The sequence below is a fragment of the Cervus elaphus genome, chromosome 14 (genome assembly GCF_910594005.1).
Source record: "Cervus elaphus chromosome 14, mCerEla1.1, whole genome shotgun sequence".
Taxonomy (NCBI): domain Eukaryota; kingdom Metazoa; phylum Chordata; class Mammalia; order Artiodactyla; family Cervidae; genus Cervus; species Cervus elaphus.
The window spans coordinates 34,648,084-34,669,399 of record NC_057828.1 but is presented as its reverse complement, the minus strand read 5'-3'; the positions used below and the strand labels follow the sequence as shown (position 1 = coordinate 34,669,399).

The following is a 21,316-nucleotide window of genomic DNA, read 5'->3' as shown; positions in this document are numbered from 1 at the left end:
GTTCCAGGGCTGGAGCTGGACAGATGAATAATGTAGGCTAGGCGGCTGGCCCGAGCCCTGACCTCGTGCCTCCAAAAGCAAACATGGTGGTGAACGTGGAGACTTGTTTGTTTGAACTCTCACTGGCTAACTTAAAAAAGGAAAAGAAAAAAACACCTCCCACCATCCCATTTCATCAGTGTAGCCACTGAAGTTTTATTGTTTTGCTTTTTCTTTTTCTGTTTTCATTTCTCACTTTTTGAAACAAGGAGCTACAGCCCTCTACTGGTGCAAGAGATGGCGCCAATTCACCAATCATCGAGGCTACCCTGCCATCTTGTGGCCATCTTACCAATGTGCAAGTTTAGAGAAAATCAACTGCCAAACATCATAAAACACAGGTTGTTTGAAGGAATCTTTCAAATATTTAGACAAGCTTTCATTGCAGACATCTTGAGAAGATAGATCTGACTGTTTGGGGAGGATATAGATTGGGTTTGGAGTCAGAATGTTGTTCTGTATCTCAGCGCCTGTCCACCTTTCAAGGCATCAAGCTTGAGCAAATCATTTCATTTTAATGAAGTTGTTTTTTCATCTGTAAAGTAGAGGTCATAATAAATGCTTGATTCTTAGAGTTTTGTGATGCTTAGATAAGACTGCATATAAAAGGTGATTTGTAAACTTTATACCCAAATACACATAAATATGAGGTGGCTCAGCGGGTAAAGAATCCACCAGCAATGCAGGAGACACAGGGAAAATCCACTGGAGGAGGGCATGGCAGCCCACTCCAGTATTCTTGCCTGGAGAATCCCATGGACAGAGGAGCCTAGCAGGCTACAGTCCATTGGGGTCACAAAGACCCACAGACACAACTGAAGTGACTGAGTAGGCACACATAAATATATTTTAATATTTCTAAAGAAGTAGACTATTTCACTATACTTGGTAAGACATTTTTCAGAGACTCAAAGCCTGTTTTGCTACCTAACCTCCTTTAGAATAAAGCCTGAGCCTTAGGCTTAAAGGGAGAGGACTTCACACTGCTCCATGCTTTCCTAAATGCACACTGTCAAATTCCTTAGCTTTCACTTTCCTGATGCAAGTAAAACCAGTTTCTTCAGCCTTTCTTCATAGGGCCAGCAAATCAGTCATGAGGAACAAGGAACATCAGTGAGCTTTTGGAGGTTAAACTCTGCTTACCTGGAGTCACAGAGTGCCCATTAATGCCGGAGCTTGAGTACTTGGCTACCTTGTCTTCTGGAAAAAGCCTGAGCCAGATGCAGTTGCTGAGGAAGCACCCGTAGAGGCCTGAGCGGCACAGGGCTGACTCGGGATGACTCATCAAACACAGGATGGGTTTGGCCGCTGCTTCTGTGCAGCTGTTTGGAGGAAGCCAGAAATTTCTGGTGCCTTGCTCTGGACTTGGTGAACAAGCCCAAATGTTGCAGTCCTCACTTTACGCTAAAATTTCTGCCTGGCCTGGGTTGGCAGACTAGCCGGTGCTGGGTCTACTGATAAGAATGTCCAAGGCCCTAGCCTGAGCTCAGAGGTTTCCCACCCATGGGCTGGCCCCTTCCGTCCTCCAGTTACAGTTTATCACATGTCTCATTGATGCAGGAGGCAGGCTTAGGGCACATTTGGCAGCAGGATCAATAGTTCTGCAGAGAGAAAACAGCATGCCAGCCAAAAGGACATCAGATCCTTGGGTGGGTGGTGAGAAGCTATGACTCAGATTTCCAGGCCATCTGCCCCCCAGGCTGGGCTCCGCTTCCACCTGTTTCCAAGTTTTGTTCATCTAGGCCTGTCCTCAGGAAGCCACTTTCAGATTCCCAAATGTTAGCAGTGAGCTGGTGTGTTAGCAGGTGAGGGGACCAAGGAAGGGCCTGTGGCAGGTGAGGGGACAGAAGAGAAGGTCACGCTCCTGTCCTGCCCAGCGAGGCTCTCCTTCCAAGGCCGAGCCAGACCTCCACAGTCATCCCCCCTTCTGGTCCTCTCTGGGCTGCCCCAGCATCTCTCATAGAGACCAGCCTGCGCAAGAGCCTTTCTCCACAGTCACCCCTACGGAGGCGGCTCTTCCTCCCGCTCTCACTGAGAGGGGGCAGCAGTCACCGTCTTTCTGTCTGGAAGGTATAAGAGGGTGAGGTTTTCCTTCAGAGTTTTTCCTCATGTTATAAACTACTTATATCAGCCAAATGAGAGTAGGAATCAAAGGTAAGGTGACCAAACGTTCTGAGCTGAAGTTCATATGATCTGACAAAGCAAAGGTGATTGTCAGTGCACTGAGACTGCTGACAAAATGATTAGTCTTTGTTGTGGGCTGATAAAGACGGATTTTGGAAATTCAGGCATGTATGTTTGAGTGCCAACAATGTGCAGGAGGTAGCCAGAGACCAGAGGGTGGGGGTGTCAGAATGCCCTCGGGACTGGGAGCTCACACTCACACGTTCAACTGTGATAGCTGACAGTGGAAGCGGGGCCACTATCAGCTTTAATATGATATATTAAATATATCAGCTTTAAATATGATATATATGGCTATGTGTATATATATAATATATGTAATATATTATGTATTACGTGTGTGCTCTGCTCAGTCATGTCTGACTCTTTGCAAGCCCATGGACTGTAGCCCACCAGACCCCTCTGTCCATGGGATTTTCCAGGCAAGAATACTGGAGTGGGTGGCCATTTCCTACTCCAGAGCATCTTCCCCACCCAGGAATAGAACCCAAATCTCTTGTACCTCTTGCACTGGCAGGCAGATTCTTTACCAATAGTGCCACCAGGGAAGCCTCTATACAGATGATGGCTACAGTAAAGATTTTGACTGGCCTTTGTCCCTGGTCACCTCTAAACCCTTGGACTTCCTGGCGTCACAGGAGTCTTATTATTCATGGTGGCCCCTCAGGCCACCTCTGAGTTTATGCTAATGAGGTTACCAGTGGTGGATTCCTAGGTCATTTCAGGATGAGGGCTGGCAGAGCTGGAAAGACCTACATGTGATTAGAGTTGGACTTTTGAGCCATTGGATGTCAGCCCAGCCTCTGGGGAGGGGAGTTGGGGCTCAGTCACTGTGGCCAACGATTCAGTGGATCATCCCTGCGTAACTAAAACTCAGTAAAAACTCTGGCCACCCGGGACATGCACAGGCCTCCCTGGCTGGTGGTCACACACTGACGTGCTGACACAGTAACAAATCCTGAGGACACGGGAAAAGCATAATCAGGCCCCTCCTGGCCTTGCCCTGGCTGGTCCCCATTTTCATTCTTTACGGTGAACTGTGCAATAAAGTACAGCACTTCCCTAGGTTCTGTGAGTCATCCCCACAAATTGTGGAACCTGAGGTGGTGCTGGGAATCCCCCCAGATTTTAGCCAGTTGGTCAGAGCACAAGGCCTGGGAACCCCCAACCCAGAAGCTGGCTTCTCAAGTGAGGGAAGTTGTGTTGAGGGTGTGCCTTAATTCATGAATTACACTGCACTGTGGAAGAAATCACAGAGAACTCTGGGGAAATTCACAAGGGTGCACTGGTGTGGGCCCTAATGTTTGTTCACGTTTGCCTTCCTCATTATGGAAGAAACATCCAATAATGTGTGTGGATTGAATGAGTAAGTTAATTATGTAACAGAGTATTCACTGCCCATTGCCCAGCATGGGGTATGGATCTTGCCTCATCTGACCCCTCCCAAATCAGTCCCATCCCCACGTATACTCTTCCAAGTGTCATTTCTGTCCTGGAGCTTACAAGTGCCCTAGGAGGATCTCTCTGTCCATCTGTCTATCTCTTCACCTTTATACTCAAATCCCCTTACATGAACTCTCATTAGCTTGTTTTCTCCCACAATCTGGGCCATAAGAACTTAGTGGCACTTTATACCAGAGTCCAAAACCAGTAACAACACGAAGCTAGAGAACTAGTTTCCTTCCCTGGAAAGGGAAAGGAACTGCTACAGAGGAATCTGATATGTTTGAAGAGACCCTTCCTTTGAAAGGGAAGTTTTACTCTTCTTTTTTTTTCTAATTGAGATTTAACTGACATATCACACTGGAATTAGTTTTAGGTGTACAACATAATATTTTATACTTGTATAAATTGCTAAATGATTATCAGCATAAGTTTCATTAACATCCTTCACCACACATTTACAGAGTTACAATTTTTTGTGTGTGTAGATTTTTAAGATTTTTGTATATGCAGATTTTTAAGATCTTAACAGCTTTCAAATACATGATGCAGTATTATTAACTACAGTCAACATGCCATACACTACACCTCAGATCTTATTTGTAACTGGAAGTTTATACCTCTTGCCCACCTTCATCCATTTCCCCTACAACCTTGTCCCCACCTCTGGCAACCACCAATCTGTTCTGTATCTATGAGTTTGGCTTTTTGTATATTCCACTTACAAGTGACATCATACAGTATTTGTCTTTCTATGTCTGACTTATTTCACTTAGCATAATGCCCTCAAGGCCCATCCATGCTGCTGCAAATGGTAGGAGTTCCTTCTTTTATTGCTGGATGATATTCCACTGAATATATATACCACATCTTCTTTATCCATTCATCCATCAGTGGATACTTAGGCTGTTTCCATGTCTTGGTTATTACAAATAATGCAGCAGTGATCATGCGGGTGCAGATATCACACCCAGAAGTGCAATTGCTGGGTCATATGATAGTTTCATTTTCAATATTTTGAGGACACTCCATACTGTTTTCCACAGCAGCTGCACCAATTTACATTCCCACCAACAGTGTACGCATGAGGTTTCTTTCCCTTTTCTCCACATCCTCACCAAAACTTGTCTTCTCCTGTCTTTTTTATTTTTTATGATAGCCATTCTGACAGGTGTGAGGTGATATCTCCTGTGGTTTTGATTTGCATTTCCCTGATGATTAATGATGCTGAGCACCTTTCCTGTGAACTGGGAATTTAGACTGTTCTACTGGGAGGTTTGTTGATGATAATCATCAGAACAAATCCCTAAACAGTATTTTTAGAAAGACATTTTTTAAAATCACAAGCACACAAGGAAACCAAGGGTATGCTCTTAATGACTTAGAAATTATGCCAAATCCTCAAAACCCAGGTGGCAGGTAAGGATGGAATTAAAGGAGGAAGCTACAGTACGAGGCAGGACGGTGAGAAGACAGGGCCCCCAGGTGGAGCCCCCTGCTGGTGCTGCCCGCCAAGTGCACAGGGCTGGCCTGGGGAGCCATCGCTGTGCCTGGTGGGGTAGCCTTGGGGGGCTCATGAGCTGGGACATTTAGGTTTGAAAGGTGTACCCCTGAAAAGGAGGGAGCCCTTTTGACACATCACCTCACAGCCTGCCTCCCCCTCTCCAGTTCCCAGGCTGAGGCGGCACAGGCAACATGAGGAAATCCTGAGTGCAGTTTTGACCCCCACCAGGAGACACCGACTACATGAGAAAAAACCAACCCCATGAGCAAGAGACATCAAGCTCAATCAACAGAACTGACACTGGTGGACCCCAAGGAGGCAGCCTTCGGAGGAGACAAAGGGCTGGGCAACAGACATTCAAAAAAAGACCCAGGGAGGCCTGCTCCCTCCACTTTGCATCAGTAATTGCTGATGTGTCCACAGAACATTTCCTGCCCTACACAGTTGGGTTCCTTTTCTGTGTCCCAGAGCTGGCCTCAGAATGCTCGAATCCTCAGGACCTATAGGCTCCACAATTTCTTCATGAATGAGGTCCCCATCATGTGTCTTTTCCCCTGGGATTTGGTCTGGGTTCCAGTTTTTCAATGTTTTTGTCCTTAAAAACTTTTACTGGTCTCACAGGGTCACTGATGTCTGGAAACACATCTGAACCTTCATAAACACCTTCTGAATGAAGTGCACCACTTAGGCACTTAAGGGCACCAACATGCCTCTTGAGTTCCATCCTTGCCTCCAGAAGGTTCATTCTGCCAGCCTTCCCCATTTTGCAACTGAGCGACTGAACTCATAATTTTCTAGAGGTTCATTTTTAATTATTAAGATTGTTGTTTTGTCTCTAGGTCACATCCAACTCTTCTTACGACCCCATTGACTGTAACCTGCCAGGCTCCTCTGTCCATGGAATTTTCTAGGCAGAATACTAGAGTAGGTAGCCATTTCCTTTTCCAGGGGATCTTCCCAACCCAGTGATTGAACCCACATCTCCTGCACTGTCACACAGATTCTTTACCACTGAGCCACCAGGAAAGCCCAATAAATAAGTAAATAAAAATAAATATTTAAAAAAGCAAAACTTAGTATGAGGAACTATCCAGTCATTCCATAGTTCATATCCATTTTAATACATATATCAGTCATAGAAGTAACAGATTTCTAGAAGCATCTACAGTTGGTCCTACAGCTACACGAATAGGTGGTTCTTCTGGAGAGAAGAGTTGAGGCACACCAGTAATGTGATGTGTCTGCTGAGTCACCTGGGCAAGGCTTGGGACAGGGGACAGGGGACAGGGGACAGGGGAGGGGGCTGAAGGTTAAGGGCATGGTTTAGGAGGAGAGGAGAATCTCTACTGATTTTGCATTTTCTAATCATTTTTAATGAATCATTCTCAGGTTATTTTTAGGCAAATGGTAGCCCAGGCCTAGGCCCTTGGACTAAGTCAGCTGTTCACATTAAAATGGTGACTTTCAAGTCTGGCACTGTAAAAAAATACTTATGCTGTTATTTACATTCTTCTTGTTGTTGTTGAAACTAATAACTGGCTCTTTATTTTTTTTTTTTTTTGACAATTTCTTATTAAGTACTGTGGATGTACATTATGTAAGTTTCAGGTGTACAACATAGTGATTCATAATTTTTAAAGGCTATATTCCATTTATAGTTATTATAAAATATTGGCTATAGTCCCTGTGCTGTACAATATGTCCTTGTAGTTTATTTACTTCATAGAGTAGTTTGTACCTCTTAATCCCCTCCCATCTCCTTACTAGTAACCACTAGTTTGTTCTCTGTATTTGTGAGTCTGTTCCTTTTTTTTATACTCACTCAATTCAGTTCAGTCACTAAGTCGTGTCCAACTCTCTGCAACCCCATGGGCTGTAGCATGCTAGGCCTCCCTGTCCATCACCAACTCACAGAATTTACTCAAACTCAGGTCCATTGAGTCGGTCATGCCATCCAACCACCTCATCCTCTGTCGTCCCCTTCTCCTCCCGCCTTCAATCTTTCCCAGCATCAAGGTCTTTTCTAATGAGTCAGCTCTTCGCATCAGGTGGCTAAAGTATTGGAGTTTCACCTTCAGCGTAAGTTTTTCCATTGAACACTCAAGACTGATCTCCTTTAGGATGGACTGGTTGGATCTCCTTGCTGTCCAAGGGACTCTCAAGAGTCTTCTCCAACACCACAGTTCAAAAGCATCAATTCTTCAGTGCTCAGCTTTCTTTATAGTCCAGCTCTCACATTCATACATGACTACTGGAAAAACCATAGCCTTGACTAGACGGAACTTATATTCACTAGTTTGTTGTATTTTTTAGATTCCACTTACAAGAGATATCATACAATATTTGTCTTTCTCTGTCTGACTTATTTCACTTAACATAATGCCTTCAAAGTCCATCCATGTTATCACAAATGACAGAATTTCTTTCCTTTTATGGCTGAGTTGTATTCCATTGTAAGACATATATATGTATATATATACACATATGTGTGTATATATATATATATATATACACACACACACATATGCATATCATGTCTTCTTTACCCATTCATCTATTGATGGATACTTAGATTGCTTCCATATCTTGGCAATTGTAAATAATGCTGCTCTGAACGTTGGATTCATGTATCTTTTCAAATTATTGTTTTTATTTGTTTTTTCAGATATATACCCAGGAGTGGAATTGCTTGGTATCATATGGCAGCTCTATTTTTAGTTTTTTGAGTAACCTCCATGCTGCTTTCCACGGTGGCTGTACCAATTTACATTTACACCAACATTGTATGAAGGTTCCCTTTCCTCCACAGCTTCACCAACATTTGCTGTATTGTTGTTGATGATAGCCATTCTGACTGGTGTGATGTGATATCTTATTCTTGTTTTAATTTCTATGATGATTAACAATGTGGACCATCTTTTCAAGTGCCTGTTGGCCATCTGTATGTGTTTGGGAAAATGGCTACACAGGTCTTCTGCCCATTTTTTAAATTATAGTTTTTTTATATTGAGTTGTATAGCTCTTTATATATTTTGGATATTAACCCCTCATTGGTCAGATCATTTGCAAATGTTTTCTCCCATTCAGTAGGTTGTCTTTTTGTTTTGTTGATGGTTTCCTTTGCTGTGCAAGAGCTTTTAAGTTTAATTAGGTCCCATTTGTTTATTTTTTCTTTTACTTCCTTTGATTTAACAAACAGATCCCAAAATATATTGCCTTGATTTATGTCAAAGAGGGTTCTGCCCATGTTTTTCTTTAGGGGTTTTATGGTTTCCAGTCTTACATTTGGTCTTTAATCCAATTTGAGCTTATTTTTGTATATGACTTTAGAGAATGTCCTAATTTCATTCTTTTACACATGGCTGTCCAGTTTTCACAGCACCACTTATTGAAGAGATAGTCATTTCTCAATTGTATATTCTTGCCTCCTTTTGTTGTAGATTAATTTACCATGAGTACATGAGTTTCTCTATGGGCTTTTTATCTTGTTCCCTTGGTCTATATTTCTGTTTATGTGCCAGTACCATGCTGCTTTATTACTGTAGCTTTGTAGCATGGTCTAAAGTCAGGGAGTGTGATTCCTCCAGCTTGATTCTTCGTTTTCAAGATATTTTTGCTATTTGAGGTCTTTAGTGATTCCATACAGATTTTAAAATGACTTTTTCTAGTTCTATGTTATTTATACCTATTATCCCACATCTAAGTCTAGGCTTTAAACATCTTTCAATGCCTACTTTTTATACCATTCAACTCAGTCTCTCCCCTGGAACATTCCAATCTCTTCTACATATAAGAATTCACTGTTGGCACTAGAATTCCTCTATGGCTGAGAACTGTCTTTGCTGAGATGATTACTTAGGTAGAAGATGAGCCCCACTCTTAAGGGCCTGGGTATTAGATGGCCTCATGCCATACCAATGATAATAAGGTCACAGCACTGCATGACAGAAAGGGAAGACTGCGCCAGGATGAATAGAATAAGGGGGGAAGGAAGGGACAACCCAGTGGCGACATCAGGGACCCCCAAATCTTCAGCAATATCTTCTAAACACATCACAGTTTTGTTTGAATGATTTTCTCCTGTGAAAAGCAGAGAAGGGGCTGAGTCCCTTGTCAGGGTAAATGTGGTCAGGACTGAGGCAGCCCAGAGGAAGGCCAGACCTGGAACAGAGGAGGCCAAGGGACCCAGACCCCCCCAGTTAGCAGCAACCTCAATGATGTCTTGAGCTTCCACTAGCTTCAGAATTAGCAGTTTTCAGACCATTTCACCTGGACAGCCTTAACGGTCCAGGTGATGTCTGAGATGTCCATGATGTCTGAGATGTGGATAGGAATCTGTGTGCAAGGATGATAATCACCAAATTACATATAATACTGGGAATTTGGAAACTTGAATATGCAATAGGAATCTGGTTATAGAAACAAAGAGAGAGCTAAGTGAGGAAATAATTTACAGACATTAAAAATTATATTTTCAAAGTCTATTTAATCACATGGAAACGTTCCTGCTCTAATATCGGAACAGAAAAAAATCCAAAATGTCATTGTTGTTATTAGTTTGAGCTTGTTTTGTTTTAATAAGTGGTCTTTGAAAAAAAAGGACTAAAATTTTAACACAGATTGTTCCAGAGTTTGTTGGATTACAAGTGACTTTTCTTTTGTCACTTTCTTTGTTTTACTTCCACATGATTTTCAAACTCTCCATAATGAGCAAAGTAATGTCACAATCAGAAAAAATCAACATCACTTTTGAAGCGTGGGAGTAGAGTTTGTTTGCATTAAGTGGTTTACTTGGCAGACACAAGAGAGATGATCGAGAGGAATGCTGCCCTTAAGTGGTGCTTGGTCTTGATTTATTTATTTTGGTTTAGGTAGAGACAGCATTTGTTTAGCAGAGATGAGAGGGACCTAGCCGCTTTTAGGAGAGCTTCAGGGTTGTGGGGGGTGGGAAAAAAAAAACACACACACAGAAAAGAAAACGCCACAGTAGCTCCAGGTTCAACCCCTGGGTTAGGAAGAGCCCCTGGAGAAGGAAATGGCAACCCGCTCCAGTATTCTTGCCTGGGAAATCCCATGGACAGAGTAGCCTGGTGGGCTACAGTCCCTGGGGTCACAAAGAGTCAAACACGACTTAGCGAAAGAGCCTGTATGAACCATTTAGGGAGCCTAAGTTATACTGAATATAATAACCAAGTAAGAAATGACTGGCTGTTCTGTTGCTCTTTAGCTGTGAGACTTTGGGCAAGTAGTCTCTGGGCCTGAGTTCTCACCTATATTATATAAAATAAAGGGATTAGGGAAGGTGATATCTCAGCCTTTGCCTCTCTGGAGAGCCTGGATTGGCCCTAGACCATACGCGCTAACAGGGCGCATCTTAATTCTAGACACGGGATCTTGTTGAGTGGCTCTGCGTTCACCTTTCGCGACTTTCCCAAGTTTCCTCCCTCCTGGCATCAGCCTGGTTTGGCCTCCTCCTGCCGATGCGTGCGGCTCGGTGACGGCAGCTGAGCTGGGAGCAGAGCCCCATGCCAGCCGCCACCTTCCAAGAGGCCGTGTCTTGCCGACTACTTTCTGAGCTGCCCGCTGACCTCGGCTCACAGCTGCCTCCACCGGGCAGTCCTCCTAGCAGTCCTCATCATGACCGCAGCTGTGGCCTGCCGCCCGCCCTCCCCACCGGGCTCTCAGACGCCTCAGGGGGGGTCAGTTGGCCCTGGCGCCTTTGCCATTGGGAGTCCTGGCACCCGCCCTTCAGAGCGCAGTGCGCTCTCGTGCCCTGGGGCCTTCAAACGTGCCTCGCCCAGATGAGTCCCACAGGGCGGATAATCTCACCTCTTTTCACAAATGGGGAGCTGCGGTGGAGAAACTGCCTTGTCTTCCAAGAAGGAACAAAGACAGCGGATCAGCCAGGGCAGAAGCGAAGCCTCGGCACTCTCCCAGAGCAGCGTAGGCTTTCGTAATCGGTCATGCGTCTTTTACCTTTTGAAACTTTGTCGGATTTATATATAGCCTCCATCTTGTCCCTCCGAACTCGGCAGGGCTCACCATCAGTCACTGGGCTGAACACCTGGAACTCTGTGGGGATTATCATTAGAAGGATGCGAGGCCAGGTGTGGTTTTGGACCAGAGACCTATTGGAAGAGGGAGGATTTCTCACTTTCCAAGTTTGCTCTGCTCAAGTTAAAACAATTAACCTCCTTTCCCCTTCAAACAACTGTTCTCCGCAGCTCTGTACTAGCAAGATGCAAGCGGAAGACACTGTCGAAAGTGGACTGTGCCCTTCAAAATCTTCAGATAAAAAGGTAGATTAGATTGTCCCCAGGGCTTCTTCCTGCCACCACTGCCCTCTTTTCTCCACTAATTTCACCACTCCCTTCTGGACCTTACACCTCCTAAGAACAGGAATTTTCTCTAACGCTTTGGTCGTGAAGAGATTGTAGCTGAGGGGAGTCTGGCCAAAGTTAGGCCCCCACATCGGGCCCCACACTCACCTCTCAGAGTTTGCCAGGCCTGCCCGCAGGGAGGAAGGACAGATGGCAAGGTTATTCCCACCCACCTGGGGTCTTAACTCTCTTAACTGATGTAGCTGTCAGCACACTATTCCCCTTCTTGGGCTGCAAAATCTCCCAGGACACACACACACTCAAAAACTCTTGGTAACATTAATATTTTCAGGAAATCACACACCTCCTTCTTACATTATGCTGATATTATATTACACGGCTAGCATGAATTGAATGCTTATTCCATTCTGGGCACTGTGCTGGCTGATTTTTATGCCCTAATGATTTCATTTAATCCTCACGATAATCCTGTGAGGAGGTTTGTGGGATGAATCTAAGGCTTGTAAACTGAAGTGAATTATCCATGTCACCCAGCCAGGGAGGGGCAAAACCAGGACTTGAAACCTGGTCTCATCCGACAAGTGAGCTTTTCAGCCATCATCCAAGATCCTCTCCATGATGCAGGGGCTCAACTGCAGGTGTCAAAGCATTGCTGGTCTGGTGAGGTAGTCCTGGCCAGTCTTGGCACTTCCATCCCCAAGAGGGAAGCTGACCCTCACTCCTCTCACATAGCCTGGCCTTTTCCTGAGCTTACAGACCTGAACATGAAGATCCACCACTCTCAACCATTGCCCAGTTCTGGGCTTTCAGGTTATGGGAAATAATAGATCACAAAAAATGAACTCATCATCTTGCAGAAATGATCTAACTTAGTCACTCCCTGGTGGGTCAGATGGTAAAGAATCTGCCTGCAATGTGGGAGACCTGAGTTCAATCCCTGGGTTGGGAAGACCCCCTGGAGAAGGTCATGGCAATCCACTCCAGTATTCTTGCCTGGAGAATCCCCAAGAGCAGAGGAACCTGGTGGGCTACAGTCCATGGGGTCACAGTCAGATATGATTGAGTGACTAAGCACAGCACACACAGTCATTTTCAAGTTTGGCAGCACAAGTCACAACTGCGGAAACTTTTTAAATCCTGCAGACCAGGCTCAACCCCACACCAATTAAATCAACTTTAAATTGGAACCAACTAGCATTTTTAATAATATTTTCTCAAACAAGTGCAAATTTACAAAACAGTTGGAAGTTGCTCTGGACTGAATGTCTGTGGTCCTGCAAATTCATCTGTTGAAACCCTAACCCCCAGTATGATGGTAACCAGGAGGTGGGACCTTTGGGGTAATTAGGTCATGAGGGTGTAGCCTTCATGAATGGGATTAGTGCCCTTGTAAGAAGAGACATGTGGACTTGTTTCCTCTTTCTGCTCTCTGTGAAATGAGGATACAGTCACCTGCCAACCGGAAAGCAAGCCTTCACCAAGAACTTGACAGTGCTGGCACCCAGGCCCTGGACTTCCAGCCTCCAGAACTGTGAGACATGGATTTCTGCTGATGAAACTGCCCAGTCTGTGGTACCTTATTATAGCAGCCTGAACTAAGATACAAATACAATCCAAAAAATTCCTTCCTGAACCATCTGAGAGTAATTTGCCAACCTGGTGCACCACCTTCCCCAAACATTTTAGTGTGTTTCCCACAAACAAAGACTTCGTCCTATATAACCTCAATAGTGAAGTGAAGTGAAGTCGCTCAGTCGTGTCCAATTCAATAGAAAACCCTAAATCAGGATATTAATGTTGTTATAGCTCTATTAACTAGTCCTCAGATTTCATTCACATTTCACGAGTTGTCCAAATAACATTCTTTACAGGAAAGGGTCCAACTCAGAATCACGAGTTACAGCTATTGGTCAGGTGTCTTTAGTTTTCTTCAGTCTGGAAAATTCCTCAGCCTTTCCTTGACTTTCATGACCTTGACACTTCTGAAGATTATTTTGTAGAATGTCTTTCAGCTTGGGTCTGTCCAACATTTCCTTACGAAGGGATCCGGTTCATTCTTCTTTGACAAGAATGTCACAGAAATGATGCTGTGTTCTCATTGCATCCTTTTGGGTGGTCCACTGTTTATTTTCCTGTTACCGATGACATTTACTTTGATCATTTAATTAAGATGGTGTCTGCCAGACTTCTCTGCTGTAAAAGAACTCTTTTTCCTTTTGTAAATTAAATAGCATTTTGTGATGAGAGGCAAGAGGTGAGCTGCATATTGAGAGACTAACTGTCAGTTACTTTTACATCTCCTCAGGTGATTTCAGCGCTCAACCAGCTTGGAGAATCAGTGGCCTAACTTCTTCCTGTGAATACAGACAGCATCAGCAAAGACATGGGGCCTTTGTGACATGAGTTAATGCTAAGAAGAACCAACTGTATTAGTTAACACTTATTGAGGCCTATGTGCCATCCACTGTGCTAGTTACTTTATATGCATCATCACCATCATTATAGCAGCTTACAGTTATTATTATCCATTCATTCAATAAATTCTTACTGAGCACTAACTGTGAGCCAAACACTCTTCTAGGTTCTGGAAATACAGCTGTGCACAAGAGACACAAAAATCCCTTTTCTTAAACTTATGTCAAGAAAAGAAAGACTGTAAGGCATGTAGAAATACACTTACCACAACACTTGATACATTATGTTCCCTTCAGTCCTAGCAAAGATGATGATGGACACTAGGATTTGGGGAGAATCATACTGAGTTAACAAAATGCCACTTTATATACATCAAGTTGGCAAAAATGAGAAAGCCAGACTATATCAAATACTGGCAAAGGATGTGGGGAAATGTGACCTTTAAGCATTGTTGGTTCAAAGGTAGCTGGTGAGTCATTTCCAAGGGCATTTTCTACATGTATCCCTAGAACCCCGGAAAGCCACCTTTGGGTTTATACACTGGAGAAACCATCACAAGTTCACAAAGAGACATGTGTGTGAAGAGCTTCACACAGACTTGGATGCTGTCACAGAGTTGGAGGCAACTAGGGGCCCTTACCGGGGAAGTGAACAAGCAACATATGTTACAGGTATTCGGTGAAATACTTTGCAGTAGACAGAAAAAATTACCCAGACTACATAAAACATGTATAATTCTCAAAATCATACTGTTAAGCTCAAAATGAAAGAAACAGAATATTTATAGCACAACACTTATAAGAATTTTAAAACAGCACACAAAACAACACTCTGTATTATCAAGGATATCTCCACACACATATGTGTGATGGAAGGGGGACTGGAAGGAGATGCATTAAATATATGTCTAGGTATGCACAGAGGGGAAGGGGAGGAAGAAGGTAATGGGACTGGAGCTGGGAGACTGAGTGAGAAAATAATAACTAATTAAACAATAAAAGAGACTTGTCAGGACAATTCCTTATATCCTATAAATTTATGAGTGTGATCAGTTTGATTCTGTGGCTGACTTCATTCTGCCTGGAAGCAAACTAAAAGACAGTGCATGAGTATCTTTCAAAAAATGTTATATAAGCACTCCAGAAAGAACTCCCTTTCACTCAACCCTCTTCAAACCCATCTTCACAGAAGAAGCAGAGTCTCTGAAACAGACTGACAACATTTTACATCAAGCTGACCTCATGAAATCAGGCCTGCATCAATGCTCACCCTGAACCACCCCAGGACCCCTAATGCATGTTTTCCATGATGCCCTCCTCCAGTGACAGAGGGCCAGGAAAGAGAAAAGAGTTGCCCAGATCAGGAAACTGATCTTGGCTCTGCAACTTACTGGCTGTGGGAGCTTGATCAGGATGTTCACCTTCTTCAGATTGTTCCCATCTCTCAAAATGGGAATCACACCAGCTATCTGAAAGGGCTGTTTGCAGAAATAAAGGAGATTCTGTATGAAGGAACATGGCCATGGCCCCCCTCCCTCCCTCTGGAGAACCTCAGTGGGACCTGAAGTCTCTTGTCCATAATTCTAAACATCCCCCAAATGGGCTCACAGTTGGAAGTGATGGGGATACACTCCCTCAGTCTCCTCGCTCTGGGCCATGTGGAGGTCAGAACAATGGCCATCCACACCTGGAAGAGTGGTGGTTCCATCATGCCTGGACCCAAGGTAGGTGTGGACACCGAGCTCCCAGAGGAGGACTGTTCAGGGTGGCAGAGCCTTTTCTGAGCTGTTTGTCTCAAATGACTGGGCATTTCCTTTCCTGCATCTTCCTCAAAATAAATGGCACTGCTTTTTACCTGTGCTGGAAGGCCTCTTGAGTTCTTCCTCCTGCCTCACTCCAAGTCTAATCACCAGCTCAGCCCTGTTCATCCTTCCCCCGGGAGCCTCTCCGAGCCACCTGGACCCCTTCCTGGGGACCTGTGAACTGGCAACCTCTCAGCATCTTTTCTCCAGGAAGGCTGCGATAGTGTCTTGTTTTATCTCCCTGCCTCCTCCAGCCCCATCCTCCAGGCAAGAAGGAACCTTCTGACACGTGGTCTAATGTCTTCTTTACTACTCCAAATTCTCACAGGTTGCTCTAGACAAGCTCAGTTCACATCACTGCCTTCCCTCTCCCCTGCCCCGGTCTCACTGGATTTCTTCCCCTGGGAACTTGCCAAGGCCCTTGGCTTCACCCATCCATCGTGTGCCGGCTCTCCAGCTCACTTTGTGTGGCTGATCCTTGCTGGCTATGGGAGCTCAGCTCTGCTCTATAGATTGGCCTTTTCTGATCACCCTCTCTAAGGCGTCCTTACCACCCCTACTGAGTCCCAAGGATGCCCCTGCTCATGGCTTTCAAGACATTTATCACAATCCTAGTTTGCTTTCGGCCTTCTTTAGTCCCTTTTTTACAGAACTTCTTTCTCCAGAATCTGGCAGGGTGCCAGAGACATAGTAAATCCTTGTGTGTGGGCGTGCTTAGTCATGTCCAACTCCTTGCAACACCATGGACTATAGCCCACCATGTTTCTCTGTCTAAGAGATTTCCCAGGCAAGAATACCAGAGTAGGTTGCCATTTCCTATCCCAGGGGATCTTCCAAACCCAGGGATTGAACCCCCATCTCCTATGTCTCCTGCATTGGCAGGCAGATTCTTTACCACTCAAAGTGAAAGTGAAGTTCAGTCGTGTCCGACTCTTTGCAACCCCATGTTGCCTACCAGGCTCCTCCGTCCATGGAATTTTCTAGGCAAGAGTACTGGAGTGGGTTGCCATTTCCTTCTCCAGGGGATCTTCCCAACCCAGGGATCGAACCCAGGTCTCCCACATTGCGGGCAGATGCTTTACCATCTGAGCCACCAGGGAATCCTACTCTTTACCACTGGTGCCACTCAAAATACCAACATGGCCTCCTCAAAATTCATGTCCACCTGGAACCTCAGAATGTGACCTTATTAGTCAAATCCACCTCACTTGCCTTCACTAATCAAGGTCATTTCAAGACTTGCACGTCCTGCAAGTAGCCCATAGCCTAAATAACAAGATATTTGCCCGAGGGACTTCCCTGGTGGCCCAGTGTCTAAGGCTCCATGCTCCCAATGCAGGGGACCCAGATTGAACCACTGGTCTGGGAATTACATCCCACATGCCACAACGAAGACCCTGCGTACCACCAGTGAGACCTGGCACAGCCAAATAAAGCTTAAAATATATATATATTTTTAAAAAAGATGTTTGCCCAAGTTGTTATCTAGGGACTTAGAGTCAGCAGCATCTAGTTGGAGCTGAGTTGGTTGAGACTGGATAGAACCATCAACCCTTCAACTGGGCATGTGCAACTTGGTGCCCCTGTGAGTTTGCGTGAGCAGAATGATCACCCCTTTATGCAGTCACCTTTCCCACACTTCAGCCTGCCCTGCTTCTTTACTCCTTGTCCCATAAGCACCCCAAGCTCCTTGCCTCCAGGGAGATAAATTTGAGATGTTTTCTCCCATCTCCTCATATGGCTGCCTTACAAACAAACTCTCTCTTTGCTGCAAACCTCGGTGTCTCTGTGTCTTGGTTTGCTGTGCTTTGGGCAAAATGAACCTGGTTCAGTAACACTTGGCTATATCCAGTCTGGGATCTTAGTCTGTTTGCACTAGGTCCGGTGAGCCTTTGTATTAGTTTTCCAGGGTGGCTGTAACAAATTATCATAAATTTAGCAGCTTAAAACTACACAAATCTGTCCTAGTTCTCTTGGTTAGAATCTCAACTCAGGTCTCACTGGATGAAAAGCAATCATTGACTAGGCAAGTCTCTAGGAGAAAATCTATTTGCTTGCCTTTTCCTGTATTTGTTGCCTCGTGATCCCTCTTTTCTTCAGCCAAGAAGGGTCTGGTGGAGTCTTCTTCATATTGTATCCCTCTGACACTAACACTCCTCCCTCCCTCTTCCACTTGCAAGGACCCACCCAGGTAATTCAGGATAATCATCTTATTTTAAAAGTCAGCTGATTAATAACCTTAATCACATCTGCTACCTCAATTCCCCTCTGCCACTTAACAGTAACAGTAATGTGTTTACAGTTTCCGGTGATTAGGGGGTCAACATCCTCAGGAAGCCATTTATTATGCTGCCTACCACACCTGGGAAACCAGATAAAATGGGACTGTCAACTATACAGCCAGGCAGCTTTGCTTATGTTAAAATTGCCCCCGATTGGTAAATCACCTAAGGACTAGGAGGAGCTATGAACCGATTATAAACAACTGAGTTGGGCATCATATCTTGGGCAAAGGGGGAATCCATTTCATTGCCTTCCCGAGAATCTAGAGGTCATGACACGTCTTCAAGGCAAGCAGCGTGGCATCTCTCTGACTCAGCTTCTGTCATCACATCTCTGACCACAGCTGGGAGGGGACAGTTATTCCACCTACCACAGCCTTCCAATACCTCATGCCCCCTCTGTGGTCCAGAAGTGGAGGAGGCAAACCACGGCTCGCCCACACTTCTGGCCTCTGAGAGGACTTTGAGATATGCTCCCTTCCCTGCGCTGGGTGCAAGTCTGTGGTTCCTGGGCAACCTTGACCTCTGGCCATCCTCAGTGCTTCAAATTACCTGTGGAGGAGGTAGCCCCCTGGGAAGCCAGGTTTCCATTCTAGCCTTCAAGGGAAAGAGGAAGGTCTCGTATAACTTCAACAGTCTCTTATAACTGCAACAATATCCGCAAGGCTTCCCCTGACTTTTCATCCAGATTTCCAGATTACAGAACATGTTCTGCAGCCTGGGGAACCTCCCTAAACTCAGAGATCTGGTGGTCACCTACCTTCTCCCTAACGCACCTTTCCTGCCCCACCTGTCAGACCTGCATTGTTTGTAAAGCCATCACTTGTATCATGAATCTCTCTTCTTGACAACATGCTTGGTGTCTGAGCCTCTGTTTCCTGGTCCTAAATACCCAGTCACCATTGACCTGAGCCCCAGGACTCCAGACTCCCAGGAATCCATCCATGCACCAGCACATTCAGTCAGTATTTCTGAGTATGAAATCACAGCCAGGCACCACACAGAACAGAGCAGGTACAAACTCAACATGGAGCTTACAGTTTAGTCAGGGAAAGGTTGTTAAACTAACACAAGAAAAATAGAACACTAAAGGTGAGGAGCTGTATGAAGCCAGTAAAGGATGCCATAAGAAAAAGAAAGAATGGGAAGAGTCTGCCTGCAATGCAGGAGACCTGAGTTCTATCCCTGTGCTGGGAAGATCCCCTGGAGGAAAGAACGGCTACCCACTCCAGTATTCTGGCCTGGAGAATTTCATGGACTGTATGGTCCATGGGGTCGCGAAGAGTCAGACGTGACTGAGCAACTTTCACTTTCAAAGGAGAAAGAGATGGCATCTCTGAGGAAAAGACATTGACACTGAGACAGAGGGTTGTGAATAAAGTGATGGGGAAAGAGAGAGAAGAGCAAGTGCAAAGGCCAGATCCCTCAGTCTTTCTCAACCAGGTTAAGCGTCTTGGATTTCATCCTAAGGACAGGAAAGTCATTGTGGGGTTATTAAGCCAAGAAGAGGAAGAACATCATCTCATTTATATTTTACAAAGATCACTAGAGCTGATTGGAGAAGAGGCTAGTGTGGGTGGCAGTGGAACCAGGGGTCCCTTCTGTAACCCCAGGATAATGGGAGGTGAGTTCACAGCTGCATTTATGAGTTTTATGCCTTCATCCATCTTCACTTTGCTTTGTGATAGTGTTGAAAAGCACTAAGTTTCTTCCCAGGTTAAAAAAAGGCAGGGACAGAAGTATGAACCCACTTCCCATTAATAATCCGAACAGCTGCTGAAACACCTCCGGCTACAGTTAAAGATTCCAACCAAGTTGTGAACAGGTGAGACCAGTTCACAGGTGTCTTTTCTGACCCAGTGAATGGTAATTTCAGTAGGTTGGCATCAACCCACCTAACGGGCAAGAGTCTAGTAGTGGGAGGGTCAAAGGGCCAAACAAAGGCTCTGGAAGAGGAACTTGGCACAACTACGAGTTTGCTCAACCAGGGAATTTATTAGGATGACTTCACAACTAAATCTGTGTTTCTACACAACAGGGGAGCCTCTTAAACTCCATGAAATAGTTTTTGAGTTTTAGAAGCACGTTTTTCTAGGACTTACCTGTGACCTTTCTGGTTACAAAGATGTTGAGCCGGGGCCCTGGTGTGCTGTTCCTCACCTACAGACTCACACATGTCCAGCTCCCAGAGCACAGCAGTCAATCTCACTGAAAAAACGGGGTCCAAACTGGAGGTACAAGCTCTCTTCTGGCCTGAAGTCAGGACACAGGTGTGGCACTTTTGGAGACTGGCTTTGCCAGACAGAGGCTCTGGTTGCCTCTCTGGTCCCACCCATGAGCACCTTGGAGCCCAGCACAGTCTTAATGATCATCTACTGGTTATTAATCATAGCTGCATATTAGATCTTTAAAATTATCCATATGAGATTCTGGAAAAGGCATAACTATGGACACAGTAAAAAGATCATTGGTTGCCTGGAGTTCAAGGGGAGGTAAGGATGAATAGTGGAGTACAGAAGATTATGGGGGTGAAACTACTTTGTATGATACTATGATGATGGATACATGTCATTACACATTTGTCCAAATGCATAGAACATACAACAGCAAGACTGAACCCTGATGGAAGCCATGGACTCTGAGTGATTATGATGTGCCTCTGTAGGTCCATCAATTATAATAAATGTACCATCTAGTGGGGGTGTTAGTGGTAGGGGAGGCTATGCATGTGTGGGGGCAGGAAGATACAGGATAACTCTGTATCTTCCTCTCAATTTTGCTGTGGACCTAAAACTGTTCCCAAAAATAAATTCTATTTTTTAAAAAGTACTTTAAAAACTACTCCCGTTTATTATATGGTATATCCAGATGATGGAATATTGTGTATGTGAGTCACTCAGCCATGTCTGACTGTTTGTGATCCCATGGACTGTAGCCCTCCAGATTCCTCTGTCCATGGAATTCTCCAAGCAAGAATACAGGAGTGGATTGCCATGCCCTTCTCCAGAGGATCTTCCCAACCCAGGGATTGAACTCACATTTGCTGCTTTGCATGTGGATTCTTTACTGACACATGCTACAACATGGAAAATACTTGAAACCGTTATGCTAGGAGAAAGAAGCCAATCACAAAGGGCCATGTATTATATGATTTTATTTATGAAATGTCCAGGATAAGCAAATATATAGAGACAGAAAGTAGATTAGTAGTTGCTTAGGGTTTAGTGGAGAGGGAAATAAGTGACTGGTAATGGGTACATGGGTTTCTCTTGGGGGTGAAAAATGTTATAAAATTAGAGGTGGTTAT

General features: G+C 44.7%; 1 long non-coding RNA gene across 2 annotated transcripts in view; it reads right to left on the bottom strand.

Moving 5' to 3' along the window:
• The window catches only part of LOC122708252, a 40,982-nt gene that overhangs the window by 13,983 nt on the left and 5,683 nt on the right, over positions 1–21,316 (bottom strand). The window contains exons 3-4 of one of the 2 annotated variants that reach the window (XR_006345075.1): positions 20,112–20,262; positions 15,317–15,403 (exon numbers count right to left, since the gene is read on the bottom strand). This is a non-coding gene — a long non-coding RNA (uncharacterized LOC122708252). The remainder of the gene's footprint in view (positions 1–15,316; positions 15,404–20,111; positions 20,263–21,316) is intronic. The other variant, XR_006345076.1, reaches the window with a different exon arrangement.